The sequence below is a fragment of the Urocitellus parryii genome, unplaced genomic scaffold, assembly GCF_045843805.1.
Source record: "Urocitellus parryii isolate mUroPar1 unplaced genomic scaffold, mUroPar1.hap1 Scaffold_95, whole genome shotgun sequence".
Lineage (NCBI taxonomy): Eukaryota > Metazoa > Chordata > Mammalia > Rodentia > Sciuridae > Urocitellus > Urocitellus parryii.
The window spans coordinates 477,762-497,893 of NW_027554244.1; the positions used below are offsets into that span (position 1 = coordinate 477,762).

The 20,132-nt window shown below is 56.2% G+C and overlaps 1 pseudogene; it reads left to right on the forward strand.

Moving 5' to 3' along the window:
* The first annotated feature begins 2,569 nt into the window (after positions 1–2,569).
* The window catches only part of LOC144253109 (protein spire homolog 2-like), a 28,494-nt pseudogene continuing 10,931 nt past the window's right edge, over positions 2,570–20,132 (forward strand).

Genomic DNA, 20,132 nt, shown 5'->3' on the forward strand with positions numbered 1-20,132 from the left:
GTGGCTCGGGAGGCTGAGGCAGGAGGATCATGTGTTCAGAGCCAGCCTCAGCAAAAGCGAGGTGCTAAACTACTCAGTGAGACCCTGTCTCTAAATACAAAATGGGGCTGGGGGTATGGCTCAGTGGTCAAGTGCTCCTGAGTTCAGTTCCTGGAGAAAGAAAGAAAAAAGAAAAGAAAAACGAGGAGAGAGAGAGAGAGAGAGAGAGAGAGAGAGAGAGAGAGAGAGAGAAAGAGAGAGAGAGAGAGAGAGACAGAGACAGATAGAGAGAGAGAAAGGAAGAAAGAAAGGTGCTCTGTTTATTTACAACTAAAAAAAGTCAGAAGACTTCTCATCTTGGGCCAATTTCTGGGTCTCATCTGATCCTTTTGGGGGATGTGTCAGTAGCGTCTCCAGCACTGGCCAACACTTCTGCTACCTCATTTGGTCATGCACAGGGGGATAAACTTTTAGATAAGTAACAAATCCTCAGGACATAAGTAAGAAGAACCCAAGTCCCACTTTTTTCCTTAGTTCTGAATCTTGCTGGCTGATATCTGAGGAAGCGCACAGGGGTCCCTGAAGCCGTGATGGAAGCTGGGTGAGAAAGGGTCACAGGACTCTTATAAGTAGGTGGCCTCCAGGCCCCTGAGGAAGCCAGACATGAGTCTTACCAGGCCCTGGCCCAGTGAGGAAGCTGCTGGAGGCACCTGCTCATCCAAAGAAACCCTGAAGTCTGTGGTCAGCTAGGGACATTCAAACCCCCAAGAACGAGGGCAGGTGTCGTCTTTCCCACTAGGGAAATTACCATCTCCATCCTCTCCCATGACTGTGGCTGCACCTCCAGGGATGCTCCTGCCACCAGGAAGACAGGGAGCAGCACAGCCACAGTGCAGCCACACCCAGCTTCCACTGAGGTGGGGTAAGAAGTGAGGCCATCCCAAGTCTTGATTCCCGTGGAGCCACCTGACATGGTGTGGGCATTCTCTTCTACACAAGACGCTTCACAGAAGCTAGGTGGCCTACCCTTCAGAAGCAACCCTTGAAATTCCTTCCTTTCATGGGTGCAGGATTGGGGAAGCTGAGCCTGAGCCCCAGGCTGTGCCATCTTTCTCTACCTTCTCTCATCTCCACTTTCCTTCTACAAAGTACCGGTGCTCCTGCATCTCATGTCTCATAAGCTTGGGGAACAAGGAAAGATGTGAAAGTCACCCCACAATTGATTATAAAAACTCTAGTCACACTTACATGTGTCAGGCTGGTGAGGTGGCTCAGTAGTAAAGCACTTGCCTAGCCTGCATGAAGCCCTGGGTTCAATCCCCAGAACTACATAAAAAAATAAATAAAACAGGGCTGGGGCTCAGTGGTAGCACACTTGCCAGGCATGTGTGAGGTATTGGGTTCGATTCTCAGAACAGCGTGTAAATAAACAAAATAAATATCTATCAACAACTAAAAATAAATAAATAAATAAACCAAACAAAAAGATTTTAAAAATATGACTCACATGTAACAAAATCCTTTCTGCTTTGAGATTAAAAGAACAGAAGGGATGATCCAACAGTGGGGCCCCAGGTGAAAACATACCTCCATAAGTTCCCTTCAAACCAGGTGAAATGGCCTCGTTGCTGAGGTTTTTAAACCCAGCGGCCCAGGAATCACCCCGGCCCTAGTCAGATCTCCAGTCCCGGGAACCTGGGTTTTGTGCTTCCTGGTGATTTCCCACTTGCATTTCCTGGCTGACTACCACTGAGAGGTTTCTGGATCAACCCCAACAAAGCAGGTCCCTGGCTGGCACACCACCTGACTTGTGGGTAGGGGACCTGAAACAGAGTGGGTGGGTGCTGTTATCTCTGGCAAACCCTGTGTCTTCATGTGTCTACTGTCTCAGGGACCGTGAAGGGATGGAAGCAGACACACCTTCCCTCCTAGAAAGGGTCATCTATTAAGTGTTTCATGCCCGAATCCCGGGTCACTTTCACCCTCACCCACCCCAGCAGTCTCCTGGGGTCACCTTGCTTCAGGCCCTCCAAAGAGTTCACAGCACTTTGACTCGCTTCTCAGTGTGGGAGCCCCGCCCCCCATCACTGTGGTGTGTCCACCACCGGAGGCCGGTCTAGAGGAGCCCAGCCTACAGTGAGCCCAGAGCAGGCTGGGGCGTAGACCTGTTGAGCTCGGGGTTGGGGAGAGTGGGGTGTCTTCCAGAACGTCTCCATCAGGAATGAGTCTCTTGGCCTGGGCCTGGATCGCCTGGGTCAGCGCCCCACCCTCAGTCCTGCCCTGGCCCCAGTTCCCTGAGCCCCTCCCTCTCCCACACGGCCCGCTGGGCTCAAGTTCCCCTTCGGGTCCCCCACTCTGGCCTCCCTCCCACACTTGTGCAGCGTCCCGGTCCTCCCTCCCCAGCGCGCTGGTCCTCTGGCACCCGGCGCCGCCTCCCTGCGCACCCGCGGCTCCACCTGAGGCGGCCCGTGGGGGCGGGGCCGCCGGGATGACGCGGCATGCGGACGGCGCGGACCCGCCCCGCGCTTGGCGGTGCCCGGCGGCGGTGATGGAAACCCGGCGCTCCCGCGGGCTGCGATGATGGGCGGCCATCGCCCGGGCTGGCGGCGGCGGCGGCGGCTGCAGCGCGACGGCCCCCGGAGCGCGCGGGACTGGCGGCGCAGCGGGAGCCCTGGGAGCTGTCCCTGGAGGAGGTGCTGAAGGTGTATAAGCAGCCCATCAACAAGGAGCAGGCGTGGGCCGTGTGCTTCCAGGCCTGCCGCGGCCTGCCAGGCGCGCCCGGCGGCCAGCGCCGCATCCACGACACTGGGGACATCCTGCTGCACCAGGACGGCTTGGTCGGCGCGCGGCAGGAGCCGGGTGAGCGCAGCGGGCGTCCGGGTTGTGGCCCGCGGCTGCCGGAGGCGGCCGGGACGCGCCGGCGGCTCACTGGGTGGTTCCCTGGTGAAAGGGACTGCGACCTCCTTGGCGCCCACTGCGCCGTCCTGCTGCTGGATCCGAGTCCTCCTTCCTGACTGGCTGCTGGACCTGGAGGCCCCCTGCCCTCTGGATCTGGAACCTCCGCTGGGCCAGGCACTGCCCTCCTGGCCTTTCCAGACCTGGGGACCCCTCATCGTCCCCTTCTCGTCCTCCCGTCTCTCATGGCATCAAGGCCAGCTGCTCTGTGGCGGGGCACGCTTTCCTTGGCTGAGAAGGGGCTTTGGCCAGATTGCTAGTACCTGGGGTGAAGTCGGGAAGCAGGCATTATGCCATTCTTGTTCCCTGCTCTCCCCTGGGCCACTCCTCCTGGCTTTGGGTTCTGCAGCCCTCAGTATATGGCTCATGCAAGGCTTTGTGGGTACAAAGAGTCCTTGCTGCTCTCTAGTGACACGGAGAGGACACAGAATGTCCCCAGGCTAGCTCTTTCATGGAGGTTGGGGGAGGGGCTTGCCTCCTGGGAATCTGTGCGGAATACACACCAGTTTCCTGGGTTTAATTGAGAGGGAGCAAGGAGAGTGTAAAATCTGCTTTTTTTTTTTTATCCAAAAGAACCAACAACTTAGCCCCTGAAATATGTTTGAGGTCTGTTGAAAGTGGTGCATTTAGCTGGTTATGTACTTTCCCCTTTAAGTTGTTTTCCTCTCTGGAGAATGGAAGGTTTGTATATGGCGCATAGGATGATATTACCCCAAAGCTGAAACCCTTTTGTGAGCACAAAGGCAGGCTGTGTGCACTGGTTGGAGCCTGATCTCCCTCCAGTCCTCAGCTATGGCCTTGCACTTGCTCTGGAGCAGGCTTCTGTGGAAGACGGGGCAGGAGCAGGGCAAAGCCCAGCAGAGGCAGCAGACAGTGACTGCCTTTTACAGTGGGGAGGGGCCTGCTGTGTCCCCCCCAGGAGCCTGCAGCTTTCTCCCTCAGCTTCCTCTTCCTTCCAACCCCTGCCTGTGACACTTGCAAGTTGAATTTTGCACAAAAAGCATTGATACATTGATTTGATGGGTGGAAATAGTAAGCACCGACATCATGGTATTATTCCCACTTTACTCTCAGGTCAGCTGAGGCCCAGGCCTCAGAAAGTCCAAAATCACTCAGAAAGGGGAAGAATTTGAACTCTGCACTCATGCTCTGAACCACTGTGCTGCCATGTCTTTCAAAGACTGGGCAGAGGGGCAGGTGCACAGTGACCTGCTCTCACCTGGAGTCTGCATACTCACAGAGCTTTTCTCCTGAGGCTCTGTCCTCCTTATAAGATGCTCCCTGGGCCTACCCCAGCCCTGGAGATAAGTGATACCCTAGGGTCTGGCTCCCAGCTCTGCAGAGCAGGACAGGACTGCAGGGAGTGTATAGTCTAGCCTCTGATTTTTAAGGATGGGAAAACCCAAGCAGAGTGGGAGTGGTGAGTTGTTGCCCACAACCATAGCAGCTATCCCTGGGGTTTCCTGGTGTCTCCCTGAACTGTGGGCAAGCCAAGCTGGGCTTCCTATTGGTTCTGTCCCAAATATCAGAGGGCCATGCTTGGGATGTGGGTCATCTGTTTCTCTCTCTCCCCCAGGATTCTATGTGCTGCTGATTCCCAGTCATTGCCCATGTGGCAGTCATCACAGATCTAGTGGCACTTCCTGACTGAGGAGTCAAAGCTCAGTACAGGCCTGTGTATTGAAGAGCCTTATCTCTGTTTGAACAGGGTCTCTGGTCTGGTTTCTGTTCATAAACATTCCTCACAATGGTGATGGCTTATGACTTCTGTCTGCCTTTATTTTATTTTTGGTACTGGGGATTGAATCCACGGACACTTAGCCACTGATCCACATCCTCAGCCCTTTTTTGTATTCTATTTTGAGGCAGAATCTCACTGAGTTGTATAGGGCCTTGCTAAGTTGCTGAAGCTGGCTTTGAACTCGCAATTCTGCTGCCTCAGCCTCCTGAGCCACTGGGATTACAGGCATGTGCCACTGCGCCTGGCTGCCTCTCTTTTTTTTTAAGTGGAAGAATGGGAAATGTGTTAGCATGTGGAGTTATTTTTAAGAGGCCATTATTAAAACCTCAAGATCGGGAAAGGATTATTTTTTAAAATGGACTCAGGAAACTCCATCAGGTGAAGCTCTGTGGAGCCGTTCCGTACACAGCACAGCCAGTGGTCAGGTGGCCTGCAGCGCTCTCAGTGGATCCACCTCCTGCCGTCCCAGGGTGGCTTGCCCCACGGGAAGGTGCTCTGCAAAGTGGGACTTGGGCATCGGCCCCTGGAGCATCCAGCTTCGGGCCCAGCTTTCTTCCAGGAAGATGCCCAGGAGACAGTGGAGGCTGGTGCTAGGTGCCCCTGGGGTGAGGGGAGCCATGGCTGCCTCCTCTCCCTTTACTTCCTGCCTTGCACTCACACTCACTTACACAAATATATTTTTATTCGTTTTTATTGGCCCACTTTTCTTTTTGGTGATGGGGTTCAAATCCAGGGTCTCTTGCATGGTAAGTCCAAACTCCACCCTGGAGCTCCATCCCCAGCTCTTGCCTTTTGATGCTCCACCTTTTCAGTCAGGCCCCACTCTTTATACTTGGGGTGGACTGTGGGTCTGAGCCTGGCTATCCCCAGGGTTCTCTGGAGCAGTGTTAGGCTCCATTGCTAGTTCTTCGTTCTTGAGTGGATACAAGGCCTTCCCTTTTTATGTTGTAGCCCCAGGTTCCTAACACAAAGGCCATTAAAAGGCATTTGTCCAGGCCTGCCAGCGGCTCAGGAGGCTGAGGCAGGAGAATCATGGGTTCAAAGCCATCCTCAGCAAAAACGAGGTGCTGCTAAGCAACTCAGTGAGACCCTGTCTCTAAATAAAATACAAAATAGGGCTGAGATGTGGCTCAGTGGCCAAGTGTCCCTGAATTCAATTCCCAGTACCCCGTAAAATAAAAAATAAATTTATAAAAAGACACCTGCCCAGAACTGGACCACAGTGTCCACAGGGCTGACTTGTCTTTCACTCTCTCCCCCAGCAGTGCTCAAGAGCAGGCTCTGGCCTCAGGGGGTCCGCTGCACCTGGGCCCACAAGTCACAGCCAGGGGTGCTGCTGCTGCATGTTTGAGCTGGCCTCTGTGCCAGCCACAGACACTTCGCTGTGTGTCTCCTGGCCCAGCGTGCTCCTGCCAGGTGCTGAAATGGGACCCTTTGCTATTGAGGAGTGTGGTTGGACTTTGGGATCAGGAAGCGCACAGCTGGCTCTCTCTGCTGCTGGAGGTCCCTGAGTTCCACCAGTGGCCAGAAGAGTCTGTTGAGGTCATCTTCTTTTCACCATCCCCCCTGCCCAGATGTGTGCAGATGAGCTTTGAGTGGTCTTGCCTTGGCTGGTGTCCTTAGTTATGCTGGGGAGAAGCTGGAGCTGGTCAGAAAGGTCAGATTCTGCTTCCAGAGAGAATTCCCCTTCCCAAGTCTCCTGGCTGTCAGAACATTCCTGGTGGTTCTTATAGCTGGGTCCTTGCCAGTCCTGGCCATGGCTGGAGGTACCTGTCACAGCTATGCCACCTGCCTGGCTATTGCAGGTGCTCTTGCAGCTGTGCTCTTTGCCCTTGAGGGCCACTTAGTCCAGTCATGGTGAAGGGTGACAGAGGCCACCCAGGAGGGTGGGAGCTTTCCTTCCTCACCATGATGGGAGCCAACCTTGAGAGGTGCTTGTAGGATAGGTGCTGAGGTGTTGGGGTCACTCCTCCTGGGAGAGCTATGTTGTTAAGAGCCTCTTCCGCAGCCGAGAAACCCAAAGTCACAGGAAAACAGCCACCTGAGTTGACAGTTGTGGGTGTGATGATGGCCTGTGCCTTAGAGGTGTGTGACTGACCATCTTGGGGGTGCCAGTGGAGGCCTGTGCTGCTGCGCTGCACATTTCTTGATGGTCAGCGCCTGTCCCTGAGCTTTGCTTTCTGGAAGAGGGCTGCTAGACAGTCACTGTGAGGTGTGTGGGGGGGTGAGCAAGGTGTATTTGCAGACAGATTTCTGTAATCCATCTTCTGAGCAAGCCTCACCTTGCAGGACGATCACCTTCTGTGTGTATGACCTCTCTGACGCTGCCCATGCCAGGCTGGCCCTCCCATAAATCCTGGACACGGGTGGCCCAGGTGCCTGTCCTAGCTGGTACCACCCAACCTGTGCTGTGACTTTGGAAAGGGCTCCACATGTCCAGGAGCCTGGGGGGCCCCACGTCACGCGTGAGGTTAAGCTTGCTGTCGCCTTCCAGCCGCATCCTCCACATGCTCACCAGCTGCCTGCCTGGCATCCACAGGGGGTTTCTCTGCCCCACATGGGACAGAGCTGACTCTAGTGCAGCACCAGGAATCTTGGGGCACTGGATGGTCCGGCCCTGGCATGAGGCCTGGTTAAACCCTGTGGACAGGCTGCCAGGGTTTAACTCTGACCCTTCAGAGCGATGCAAAAGCCCGGTTAAGAGGGAGGAGAGGGGCCTGGAAGTGGTGTCTGCTCGCCGGGCAGACAAGCACAAGGGGCCCGGACAGCGGGAGGAAGCTCCCAGCCACTGTTTCGGCTTCTGTCCTCTCCCAGGGAATCCCACTTTCCCCCTGTGCATCTGCCTTGGTTCGTCTCCAGGGACTGAGGGGTGAGCAGAAAGGAGAGTGTGGGCATCTGTGGCTTCAGGACAGATCTCCACGACCTTCCGGCTCGAGGTGACACAAACCCATTTTCTTCTGTCTTAAGAGGGTATAGATACAGAATAGCCTTTTCCTTAGGTTAGCTGTTGGCTGTCCTGCCTACGTCTGCCACCTGTGTCCCCTGGCCATGCCATGCAGAAGTCAGGGGGCCTGCAGGTGTGTACGCTCCCAATTCCACCCTCACATCTGGGTGTCATGTCGCTCTCCATTTTTTCTTCTTTTATTTTTTTCCTATTTTTAAAAATTATTTTTTGGGACAGGGTGTTGCTGAATTGCCTAGGTGTGCCTGGGACTTGTGATCTTCTTGCCTCAGCCTCCTGAGTGGCTGGGACTAAGGTGTGTGCTATGGCGCCTGGCTCATTCTTGATGCATTTCCAGGAAATTGTTGTATACACATCAATCTACTTCCCCTAAATACTTCAGCTTGTGTGCTGTTACCAGAGCTTAGCGTTTGTTTGTAATTCTTTCTTTTGATGTGAAATTTACATATGATGGAACATGAACCCTGGCACACCTTCCTCGATAAGTCTCTGCACCCCACCCTCTGCTGTCAGGGCCCCACTACGCCTGTTGAACAGTCAGAACCACCCCAGTGGTCAGAACCACCCTGTGCTGGTCCCTCCCACGGATTCCACTTCAGTAGATCTTTGCAGGGGCCCAGGAATGTTCCAAGTGGTTCTAGAATCCACATTCCACCCGAGGTTCTCGAATCCCCTGACTTGGGTCTCCTCTCAGATCCTTGCCCAGTGGACTGAGGGGAGCCCCTGGGGAGCATGTGGAGAATCGTGCTGATCTCAGCCCAAGGATTGGCAGAAGTGACCCAGAAGGAGGGACACACCTGTATCCCTTTGACCCAAAGAGCTCTATGTTTGCTGAACAAACAGAGCTTGTGACTTCTGAACCTTCCTGTGGGCATCCTCCAGCTCCTGAAGGCTGACGCTCCACAGAGGGCCCAACTGGGTCTTGCAGTTAGAGTCTTGACTGTGGAACAAGCTTTTGTGGAGAGCCTGAAATCACCGACACTGGGTGTGTTTCACTCACCCTGACCATGGGGGGTGGTGTCTCCCCGTGAGAGGGGACCGAGGTGGTGGAGACCCTGGGCTTCTGGGAGCACACAGGGTGTTTGGGTCCAAAGTCTGCTGGCTCTGGGCTCCACCCCACCTCTGAGACAGGGCAGCACTGCACGTTGAGTGGCACCCTTTTGCATGATTTGATTTCTTGACTCTGTAGTGCGTCCACAAGATCCAAATTCAGAACTTGCAGAGAGAGTAGCATCCCAGAGCCCTGTGTTATGGTCCCCACCTACTGGCCTCTTAGCCACAGTGTAAAGTTTCATGCACACCAGCACACGGGTTCTGCTCTGAAACCTAGAGCTGCCCTCTGCCCTCCCACTCCACTCCAGGATGCCCTGTTCCTGTGTGTGTGCGTGTGTGTGTGTGTGTATGTATTTCCAGTGTCTTGTGGTAAGAAGGTGCTACAGTGAGTGGCACTTGGCATCATGCCGTGTGGCAAGGCTTCGGGAAGCAGACCTGCTACCTTGGAAGGCCGGGACCATGGTTTTGAGAGACTTTGGTGGTGGCCTTCCTGGGTTGCGGCCAGTTCTCCTGTCTACCAGGCTCACATACGCTGTGTTTCTGCAGCCTGCTGTGGCCACACGACACTCTGGGCAGGCTGTCCTGACTCCAGGCCCTGCCACAGCGCAGTAGGTGCTCTGCAAACCCTTCCGCCTCGGGAAGCTTCTCTGCCTCTGTTGCTGCACCTCTCTGAGGTGACACTGTTAGACGTAGGTGTCACCTCTGTCCTGCAGGTGAGAAAGTGAGGTCCGAGGGAGGACAACCAGAGCCTGAGGGCCACAGATTGGCCAGGATCTGACATCTCCAGTCCTCCCAGGGCAGATGGGGCTGAGGTGCAGGTACCTCCTCTCACCTGCCATGCAGGGCTGTGCGCTTCCTCTGGAGGCTGCTGGGGGCAGCTGGGAAGGTCCTCTGGGCACCTCTCCTCCAGGTGCAGTCTGTCCTTCCACCACAGGAACAGTGTTCAGAGGAGTGCCGAGCGCTTCAGTTCTCCTCACTTGCCATTCCACGCAAGAGAATCTGGAGTGGGTTTCCTTTTCCCTGGCGAGGGTGTCCTTCCCACAGGAGGAGGTGGCTGAGTGGTCCCGCCCCCTGCAGGGATCAGAGAGTGGTGGTGGGAGCCTGTGTCTGGCTCCATCTCCCCTCTGGAGGTCTCACCATAGACACGTGATCTCCTGGGTCCCGCTGCCTCCCTCTGCTTCTGTCTACTCCAGTGAGGGCAGCTCCGGGCAGTCGTACCTGGACTGTTGGGTGGGTGGGTCAGGAGTGTGCTTGGCTTCGCGGGGACCCAGCTCTGCAGTTTATTAGCTGGGTGGACTCTGGCAGATCTCTGAGTCTGCTGAGCCCCAGTTTCCTCACCACAGAGGGGGATTCCTGGCACCACCCCCTCCAACTTGCTGGAGTTTTGTGACCACCTCGTGGAGGCCCCAGCTCGGCCTCCCCGAGAGATCTCCTTCACCCCCATCTCAGCAGGCCGAGCCTGCTCATCAAACCCTGGAGAGTTCCTAAGTCCTTGCAACTGCAAACAATTAAGATTCACAGACACTTTAATGTTGGCATGATTTTTTTGTTGTTGTTGTTTTTGCTAATATATGAACTATTTGAGCCAGCAACACAAGCATTGAAAGCATTTCCACAGAGAGCTGGCTGCAGAGCTAGACTGCGTGTGCCATCAGTGTGCAGAGAGCTGGGAAGGGCTGGCCACCCTTCTCGGTCAGCCCCTCCTGCCCTTCCCAACCAGCAGCATGACCCAGGCACTGGCCTCCAGGAAACACCTTGGTCCTGGGTCTGATGCTTCTACCTCCCCACTACTTGGACCAGCTGTGGCTGCCAGCTTCCCTGACTGCCCAGCAGGCAGGACGCTGGCCCAGGACAAGAGCCTGTGGCCTGCTGCACACTGCTGGCCTCTCTTGACCTCACCGATGCTGGCCTGGACTGTTCCCATTACTGCAGTGGGTGGCAGTCTCCTTTATCTTGGGCAATCCTCCTGGCTCTTGATGGCATTTTGAAAGTGTTTGTGGCATTAGCAGGTTCGTGCGGAGACCGTCCTGAGGTCTGTCTTCCCACGTCTCGCCTCTTTCTAGTAGGAGTGAAGGCGGTGAAGCTCCCATGCCCACTCGAGTGCCCCTGCACGTCGTATGTGTGGGTAGGTTTCTGCATCTCATTCCGTGGCATCCTTGGAACCTGGGGGGCTGGGGGCTTGGTCAGCAACTGGTGGTCCAGATTCTGGGGTTCCCTGCCTTGCTCTGGCACTATCTCCCCGCCACTAGCTGTGATACCTTGGAGCACAGGAGGTCATCTCTGAGCCTCTATCTCTTCATCTGTGAATGGGTGCCTGAGCTGCTCACTTCCTGGGTTGGATTCGGCATACATGGATGAGCACCTGCAAAATGCCACTCACTACCTGCCGCCACTCAGCATCACACTGAGCCTGTACGTGGGCCTCAGATCCAGGAGTCGCAGTCCGAGGTGGACATTCCCAGCTAGGCAAAGCCTGTCAGCTCCTCTGAGCCCAAGTCTCTTCCGACAGTGTAACTTGGAGGCAGGCCACCTCAGTTCCCAACGTCACAGCTTCTCACTTCAGACCGCGGCTTCTTGCCTGCAGCCACCACCTACCTGAGCTGCTCCCTCCTTTCCCTCTGTCTCCAAGCAGGCCTGGACCCCAGACCCTGGACCCACTCACCAGCACTGCTGACCACTCTTCTGAGCAGGCACTGGGGAGCACTGGGGTCTGCCTTCTCTAGTGCAGAAAGGGACAGTCACTCTTGGCACCTAGGTGTCCTTCCCAGAGCTGGCTCCTGAAGGGCCTTGCAAGTGACCTGGTGGCTCAGCTGGCAATGAACTTTCTGGGGTTCCTTGGGAGAGTGGGGGGATTACTGTATTTTCCTACAGGGAAATGGGCGGGGGGTGGGGCGTCCCACCTTCCCGTGGGCTCAGCTGGCCATTTCAGTCTGTGGGCTCCTGGGGTCATGGTGAGCTGAGGCAGGGGCAGCAGCCTGTCCTTGGGTCCTGGGGTGGCTGGGGGAACCTGACTCGCTATCTTTTCTTGCAGAGCCCATGACCACGATGGTGTCCCCAGCCAGCTCAGAAGCTCAGGTACTGAAAACAGTTTTAAAGACGACTTGATCCTGTGAGAGTGAACCTGTGTTGCATAATGGACACTCTCACCGTATTAAGTCCTGTAGCTGTTCGTCGAGGCAGGACAGCGCAGCACCCAGAGGGCCTCACTGGGCCTGGGAGGAAGCTGTGCACAGAGGACAGGCAGTGAGGGCCCAGCAGGGTGTCAAGGGCTCTGGGGCAGGAGCAAGGGAGGAGTTGCTACTGACCCAGAGGGAAGTAGGTGATGACCTCTGCCTGGTTGGCCTCACAGGCACAATGCTGGGGGCTGGGTGTGAGTTTCAGGAGCAAACAGGAAAACCAGCCAAGGACACAAGCCAAGGAATTCCCACCCAGCCCACATCTCCAACCCCTTCCTCCTCCTCCCAACTGCCCTGAGATCACGTCCTGGATTTGGTTCTTCTCTGTCTCTTTAAACCACTGCTCTAATATAACACCTGTTTTACAGTGAACACAGTGGCACACTCAGGGGAGGTGGGCACAGACCAGAAGAGCATATACCATCTGTTGTTGAGAACCCAGAAACTAGCAGTGTGTCTCACTTCCCATAGTCCCTCACCTTGGAATACTGCCATTCAAGTAGCACATCGCCGAGTTTATTTACCAGCTCTGTACTTGTCCTACATAGAGATTCCTCAAACAATTGTGTGTTTCCAAGACTCCTCTGCATTGCCCTGTGGTGGTTAGTCATCCATTTTCATGGCTGCATAATATTTTGGATAGTTTCTTTTTACCAAGTGCAGTGCTCCTGGGTGGCAGCTGGCCCCTGCTGTGCAGAGTTCCCAAGTAGTCTATTACTTGAAAACTTTCCAAAGTTTTTTTTTTTTAAAAGAGAGAGTGAGAGAGGAGAGAGAGAGAGAGAGAGAGAGAGAGAGAGAGAGAGAGAGAGAATTTTTTTTTAATATTTATTTTTTAGTTCTCGGCGGACACAACATCTTTGTTGGTATGTGGTGCTGAGGATCGAACCCGGGCCGCATGCATGCCAGACAAGCGCGCTACCGCTTGAGCCACATCCCCAGCCCACTTTCCAAAGTTTTAAAAAGATTTATAAAGAGGAGCTAGGGCCATAGCTCAGTGGTGGAGCGCTTGCCTAGCATGTGTGAGGCACTGGGTTTGATCCTCAGCACCACATTAAAATAAAGGTATTGGGTCCATCTACAACTAAAAATTTATAAATATTCACAACAATGGTGTATGGGAACAGTCCAGTCAGGACTGTTGTTCTCAGAGGCCCCAGGTGCACTTCAGAGCGAGTAGCCTCAGCAGGGGAGCTGCCTGCACCTCGTCTCGACTGGGGCTACTCAGGCTGCACGAGGTGCCCACAGGACCCCTGCAGCTTCTGACCACCCCCAGGCTGCTGAGCCTGTCCAGTGCTGGAATGCCGGCAGGGCTAGAGGTTCTGAGCCTGGCCAACTGCCTAGACTTTTCTTTATGGGGAACGAGCATTCTTGACTTCCAGAGAGTTCCGATGACTGGAGGCACAGAAGACCTTTCACTGATGCAGCTGTCAGATAAGACTTGACTGCAGTTGGCACTTTCCCCAGAGTGGCACTAGCTCAGGCCAGGAGGAAGAGGGGGCTCTCCTCCTGTGCCCTCAGTCTGTCCTCCTGTCCATGGGGTGGGCGGTCTGCATGAGAAAGACCGTCAGAGCCAGCCTGGAGCTCGAGGCAGACGGAGTAGGAGTGAGATGCCCTTCACACCTCCTCGCTCATTCTTGGCCCATACCCAAAGGCCAAAAGGTTCACCAGGAATTCGAGGGGACTGTAACTCCTGCCTGCCCCATCACCGTGACACCCAGGAGGGGCCCTGAGGCCCTGCTGGAGCCCCCCTGACCCCAGGTTTCGCCTGCCTGGGCCGGGTTCAGGCTGGCACCTGTCAGGTGTGACCCTCTGCTAGAGTTTTGTGGCTGTGGCTGTTGCTCTAGAGTCTAGGGTGTGGCTTGGAGCTGTGTCCCTGATGTTCGTCTGCAGAAGGCACAGACATGCTGAGGTGGCCTCCAGGGGGCCACCCTTTGCCCCACTGCCACCATGGACTCCTGCTGGCCCTCTGCCTGGCACTGGGTTGGCCACCTGTTCTTGCTTGGCATGGTGCAGGCCCTGGCTCTCCAGGCTCCCAGAGGTGGGCACACAGGAAGCTAGAGGCCCTGAAGCAGGTGACCCAGAAGGTTCCCGGAGAAGGCAGTGGCCTCCTTGTGAGGGACAAGGCTGAGGACTCTACACAGCAGACCCAGGCCTGGCCAAGGAAAGGCCCAGCTCTTTGCAAGCTGTGCCCAGGCAACCTGACCTCTCTGTGCCTCTCTCCCCAAACTGCAAGATGAGAGATGGTGTCGGTGGGTTGTCCACAGCCAAGCAGAAGAGTGACACCAGGCTCAGCCCAGGTTCCGACTAGGAGAGTGTCTTTGCGTAAATGCATCCTTTTGATCCATGTCATAAAAGAAAAGCATGAAAGTCCGTTAGCACTAAGAGCAATGCCCAGCAGATCACAGGGAGGTCGTATGCTGGGGATGAGCCCAGACCTGCGCAGGCTAGGGAGTTCGAGCCACCGAACTGTACCCCGCCCTTTTCATTTCATTGTGAGACAGGGGTCTAACTAAGTTGCCCAGGCTGGCCTTGAACTTGTGAGCCTCCTGCCTCAGCCTCCTAGCTGCTGGGATTCAAACATGTGCACCGAGCCTGGCTAAACATTGGTCTTCTGTGGATGCGTCAGGCTGGCAAGGGGTGATGGCCATGCCTAGTCGGGGATCAGAAGTCTCCTCCTTCACTCTTCTCAAGGAGGCAGATGCTGGCCTCAATTATGGGACTCTTGCCATCTTCTGAACATGGAACTGGGATGATTTGCCAGTCCTCCCCACCCACCCCAAATCACTGGTGGGCCAGATATCTGCAAAGTCAGTACCTCTGAAGATCCTGTGCAGGTCACCAGGAGATGTCACAGAGAAGATCATCTTTGGAGAAAGGTCTGAGGAGTCACCAGAGGGAAGGGGGAGCTAGACTTGGGACCATGGGTTTCTTCACTTACCTGATGGAAGAGTTTCAGCAGGAGTCAGACAGGGACTCCCTAGGGAAGTGATGCGTCCAGGGGAGAAGGTGGGCCACCTTGAGGCTGAGGCTGGGGTGGCCCTGCTGTCCACTGCATTCTTCAGAGCTGTGGCCTGTCACAGTGCTGGGAGCACACCCAGCCCTCCAAGGGAGCCTGTGGGCCAGGGCGAGGGGAGGAGAGAGGGTAAGCCAGGGATGAAAGTCAGAGCCAGGCCGGGAGACACGAGAGTTCACTCGTCAGAGCTGACAGATAATGGCCATCTCGATGGGGGAGGGCAAACGGGCTGGGGTCCTGGGACTTTCAGGGGGAAGGCTTGGGAACCAGAGCCGGGTGGGCCTGATGAGGGTTGGCATGAGGGTTGGTGTGAGGAGTGGTGAGCCTTTCTCAGGAAGGTCCTGGGGCAGGAAAGCAAAACTGTTCTCTTAAAATGGCGGCCGTCACTGAGGATGGCCTTCCAGATGCTGAGCAAGGACCTTGTGCACGGCAGGGCAGTCCCCGTGCAGAGGTGTCAGGACCGGCTCCCCCTCCACAGACCTCTGGTCCCAAGGCCCCTAAAGGCAGACTGTGGAAACAGGGTTCCCTGCCGAGAGGCGCTGAGCCCAGAGGCCTCCACCAAGAGACCTCACGGATTTTAAAAATGAGCTTAAAAAACAAACAAACAAACAACAAACACTTCCTGTGGGCAGGGGTGTAGCCGAGGTGGAGTGCTGGCCTAGCATGCTGGAGGCCTGGGTTCAGACCCAGTGCCACAAACCAAACCGAACCAACAGGTGAAGAACTCGGAGAGCCTCAAGCTTATCCAAAGCAGGCAGAACAGCCCAGGGTGCCTGGTTCACTGGGCGCCACGGCACTGGGTCCCACCCACCCTGCCTGGTGATCCCCTCGTCTCACCCACCACCCACTCCAGTGTGATGACTTTTTAGGTCAGACTTCACCATGTCTGGCTTGGGGTCAGCCAGCTTTCGGCCTCTGAGACTCAAGTACCTGGAAAGGTTCATCTTGGCTCACAGTGTCCAAGTTTCTGTCCATGGCAGTTGGCCCTGTGGCTTTGGGCCGGTGTGGCTCAGGACTTCATGGCGGGAGCACAGGGCAGAGGAGGGAAGGGCTGGGCTGCACTCTCCCTCCGAGGGCACACTCCAGCAGAAGACCTTGCAGTGGAACCTCTGGAAGGTCCACCCCTCTCAGTGGCACCCCAGTGAGGATGCCTGTAGGGAGCCCCTGACCCTCTGCATCTGATCAGGCTCAGCTCCCCGAGGCTCCTGGAAGGGACGGTGTGTCCTGAAGGCTCTCTGCCGATCCTGTCCCTTGGATCAGCACATGGGACTGCGTGTTGGTTCCTCTTTGCTGTGTGGTAGCATTCCCTGTGAGTGTCCCGAGTGCGGTCTCACTCTCAGCTGGAGAACGTTCCAGTGGCCGCGCTCGGGACCCATCAGTTCAGCACCTGGAGAGAGCTGCTGAGGCACTGGTCCCACGTCTGTTGGATTGCGAGGGGCCAAGCTGTTCTGCAAAGTGGTGTGCCGCAGGCAGTCCCTTCAGTCACGCACCTCACCGTGTTGTACCTGGTGTATCCCCTCAGTGGGCCGTTAGCTCCTCCCTCCTGGCCTCTTACTGGGCCTGGCCACTCCCCGCCTGTGAAGGGGCTGGCAGCCTGCCCAGCTCTGGGGCGCCCTGCACTGTTCCCTGCCGCCTGCCGCCTGCGCCAACCCCTCTTTGTCCTGCAGATGGTGCAGTCGCTGGGCTTTGCCATCTACCGCGCACTGGACTGGGGCCTGGACGAGAGCGAGGAGCGCGAGCTCAGCCCACAGCTGGAGCGGCTCATCAACCTCATGGCCAACAGCGACTGTGAGGACAGCGGCTGTGGGGCAGCGGACAAGGGCTACGGGGGTCCAGAGGAGGAGGAGGAGGTTGCAGACGGTGGCCCCCGGGCCCTGCGCACCTTCTCCCAGGCCATGCAGCTGTGCGCGGTGCGGCTGACTGACCCTCGGGGCGCGCAGGCCCACTACCAGGCTGTGTGCCGCGCACTCTTTTTGGAGACGCTGGAGCTCCAGGCCTTCCTAGCCAGGGTGCGGGAGGCCAAGGAGGTGAGCTTGGGAACACAGTGCTGAAGGTGGGGCCCGCGGATGGCCAGACCCGAAGGGGATCTGGGGGGTGACTAGTGGGTACCTTGCCCCTCGGTGGGAGTGCCCCAGCTGCTCTGGGCTGTGTGCTGAAGCCTCATACATTTTGGCCAGGTTTTTGGAGAAGGGAACCAAGGCCTAGGGAGGCAGCAACTGGCTCCTAGCCTCTGCCCGAGCCTCCTTCCTGCTGCCTTAAGCCAGCTGTCATGATTCTGTGAGGGAGTCCTGCTTGCTGCCCCCACTTGCTCCCCAGGTCCCAGTTTCTTCTGAAGACAATGCCAATGGCAGTCCCTTCCCACCTCTCAGAACCACACAGATCCTTCAAGTGGGGTGGGTGGGCAGTTCCGTGGGGGTACCTGTGGGTATGTGCTGTGCCTGGCCTTGCTCTCCAGGTACCCCTCTAAGTTTGGGCCCATTTTGCAGGTGGGCAGATGTAGGCTCTGGGAGGCTGGATCCTTGCCAGGAGCTGCAGAGCCAGTATAGGGCAGGGCTGGTCTCCCTGGGCTCCCAAGCCACAGTTCTCCTCTGGGGCTGTCCTGATCCCCCTGGACCTCAGGGATGGTGTGCAGTCTGCTCTCCCAGCTCCCAGCTCCCAGCCCCTCCTGGAGGAGTTGGTGCTGTTCAAAGGGAGCTGATGGGTTTGTTTGGCAGTGTCCTAAGTGCAGGGACCCTGGGCCCATCAGCTTTCCACAGAGGAGAGAGGGGTACCTGGAGAGGTCAGAGAGATTGGCTGCACTCCTTTGCTTAGGTGTTGGAAGGTAGTTTGGGAGTTAACTGGTATGGTCCCTGACTCCACCCTCACCTTTTTGGGTGCTCTTTCCTTCTAATACAGAGGGGTTCTTGGCAGCTTCACTGACCCTTGGGTCCTAAGAAAAGGCTGGAGCTGCCAGCCTCCCCTGCAGCTCTTACATGCCGAGATGGGGAGGTTACCAGCCCATGGCCTGTTCCTGTGGTCATCCCACCTTCTCTCCAGCTCTTCCTTGACATCCTAGGGGTGTTCTCCCGACTCCACAGACAGTTGGTGGTCCTGATGCTTTCCTCCTTCCTTGAACTTAGCCTGTGTCTTGTTGCTCAGTTTCTCACCCAGACAGCAAGGCTCCTGTTTCAGCAGGAACACACAACTCTGGACGTCAAGCCATTGGCCTGAAGTTCAGGGAACTGGTGGTAGGGGGCACAGAGACAGGTCCCTCGGTGGGGTGCAGCTGTGCTAGTCTAGGTGGGCATTTTGGAGAGAAGCAGCCTGCTCAGGATGGGAGAGCCACCCTCCTGCCCTGTGCCACTGGGCTGGCCAGGTCCCACCTGGGGACTGCTGTTAGAATGGCATGCCTTGTGCTTCTCTGAGCTGGCAGTAATTCTTATAGTGTCTCAGAGCCATTTGGCAAGTAGTTTGGGGTGCAGCCAGGGTAACCGGTTCTGTCTTGGTCAAGAGTGGCTGTGGACTGAAGGGCAGATGCTTCTTCAGGACAGGGGAGTCAGAGCAGTCAGGCTGCCACTGAGATGCAGGGCAACTGAGGCAGCTAGTCCAGCAGCCTTCCCTAAATTCTCAGCCCAGAACAGTCACCTGACAGTCCCTAATGCCAGGATGTTTCCTGGCCCTCACCATGATGTTGGCATTTTTCCTGGTTTGGGAATGATCCCCCCCCCCGTACCTGCTGGCAACCACACTGGCCTGCACCCACCACCATCTGCTCAAACAGTTTGAGGACCTAGCCTGTGCCATGTTGCGGCAGGTCCAGCTGCAGGTTCTGAGGTGCTGGGTTCCATGTGGCCTCCCGTGGGGATCGTGGTGGAGGAGCAGCTGTGAATGTCTCAGGAGAATGTGTGGGCCATAGCCGGCCAAGGTGCCCCTGAGGAGGTGTTGTGTGCACTGAGATCCGGGCTCCCACCCCTGCCACACCTCCCTGGGGTATGTGGATGAGATGGGAGGAGGTGCCACATGGGTACTAGATTCTCACCAGCCTCTACCCAGAAGGAGCCACCTAGAGCTGACGGACAGGTACCTGTCTGGTTCCGAGGTGGAGAGCGTGGTTCTCCCAGACATCTTCCCGAGCCCCACAGCCTGGGTCAGGACTCCACAGGTCCCCTTTCAGCTGGTTAGCAGTAGCCGTGTGGTGAGGAAGCCCATGTCCCATGTCTGCCACCTTCCACCTTCTCTGGACTAACCAGATGTGTGGTCTCAGATGCTGCAGAAGCTGGGGGAGGATGAGCCTCAGGTGGAGAAGCCGCTGGCGGAGCTGGACAACCTGGGACACACAGACTGGGTAAGACAGGAGAGTCACCCCAGGGCTGTGCCGGGAGGCTGCACAGGCTGAGGGCCCTGTCTGTCTCTGGGGCAGGCCCGGCTGTGGGTCCAGCTCATGCGGGAGCTGCGCCATGGGGTAAAGCTCAAGAAGGTGCAGAAAGCAAGAGTTCAACCCCCTGCCCACCAAGTTCCAGCTCACCCCCTTCGAGATGCTGATGCAGGACATCCGCACCAGGAACTACCAGCTGCGCAAGGTCATGGTGAGCGCCGAGCTCCTGCCCGCCTCTGCTGGGGGCCCTGGCTCCTTAGGCTGAACACTGAGCCCCTTACAGCACACAGATCATGAGTAAGGCAGGTGTGGCCCTCGGGCCCCACAGCTCAATGTTGTGTTGGGGACACAGTTTGACCAAGAAGATGGGGAATACGGAGATCGCCCTGGAGGCCTGGAACTGAGGCTGCAGGGCTATTCCACCTAAGGAGCACCCAGCAGCCCTGGCGTGGGCTGATGCTACTCTTGGAACTTTATGATTATCATTAATTTTACTGCTGAGCCACATCCCCAGCACCATTTATTTATTTATTTATTCATTCATTCATTCATTTATTTATTTTGAGAGTCCCACTAAGTTGCTTAGGGCCTCACTAAGTTGCAGGGCGGGCTTTGAACTTGTGATCCTCCTGCTTCAGCCTCCCTAGCTGCTGGAATTACAGGCGTGTACCACAGCTCCCAGCTACTCTTAGAATTTTAAATGAACAGGTTCATTCATTCCCGTGACAACCCTTTGAGGTGGGTACTAGCAAGCTCCTTTCTAGAAGAATCCAAGGTAGACAGAGATCAAATGGCTGGGCTTAGAGGTGTGAGTACTGGAGGTGGTAGCTGACTACCTGCCATGTACCTGTCCTAGAGACAGCTTGGTCCCAGGGAGCCGATGCCATCAGAGGCAGGTC